This window comes from Egretta garzetta, unplaced genomic scaffold (assembly GCF_000687185.1).
Source record: "Egretta garzetta isolate BGI_Z169 unplaced genomic scaffold, ASM68718v1 scaffold412, whole genome shotgun sequence".
Lineage (NCBI taxonomy): Eukaryota > Metazoa > Chordata > Aves > Pelecaniformes > Ardeidae > Egretta > Egretta garzetta.
In genome coordinates, this window is record NW_009258770.1 from 140,934 (window position 1) to 142,114 (window position 1,181).

Below are 1,181 nucleotides of genomic sequence, written 5' to 3' on the forward strand. Positions count from 1 at the left end.
ACAGCCTCAAAACAAAGGCGGGCAGCCACAGTGGAAGTGTTCTATACATGTAGCATGGTCTCCATATGTGTGTGTACATGGGGGGGGCAGACAGATTGTGCTATAGCCATGGTACACTCTATTGCTCACTGTCCGTATAGTATGTACATGAATACACATGCTGACTAAAGCCAGCGCAGCATATAACCAGCTCACACGCCTCCCCACCCCACGGTGTTCTATAGTGCCAATTACATAGTTCATGTATTTTTAGATATGTGTCTGCACATATGTGCATGCACAATGCCCCATAACGCTCTAAGCCATAGCCCCTTATAATGCCCCTTAGCCATCTATGTATTATAGAGTGTTGATCTATTTTTATGTGTATATACACACACACACAGCGCCCCTTCCATGTTATATACTATATATAAAAAAAATACTGTGTATAGTAAAGGTATGGTAGCATCTATAAATTAGATACTATATATTTTACACATCCATGTATTTGCATATGCGTGTGCATGTGCGTGCGCACGCACGCACACACACACACAGTGCCCTTCATCTAATTTTTCTACATATATATAAAAAAAAAAACCTATAGAAAGAAAAGCTATGTTAAAAATATTTTAATATATAAACACATACCTTATATATGGGGGAGAGAGAGAGACACACCCTTCTGTAAGTGGTTAACAGTCCATTTTAAACAGCTGCAGCTTTAGGTATGTATACAAACATTTTATGTATATACAGATCTACACAGATGGACAGCAACTCATACAAATACATCTCTTATTCTATATAGATATAGACCCTTATAAAACAATCGCTATCCATCCATGTATTTTTAATATGTTTATAGCTATGTGGTGTGGGTTTTTTATATATAAAAGCGCACACAAGCAAGTTACCTGTGTCACACTCTCACTATCCATGCAAGATTTTGTTTCTATAACGTGTATAGACAAAATATGACAGCTAGACCCTTGTAGATCTGTGTAACATCTACTCTAGCACCATTATAGAATATATACATACACCTGTATGCGTATACACACAGACCCTCGAATATGCCGGTCCCTCGCTCGCTCTCAGGCCAGCTGTACTGGGGTTATGTATTTTATAGACGGGCTCTGCTGGAAACGCTCTGGGCCGCATACCTGGGTCTGTAGGTAGCCACGCTGCCGCCGGAG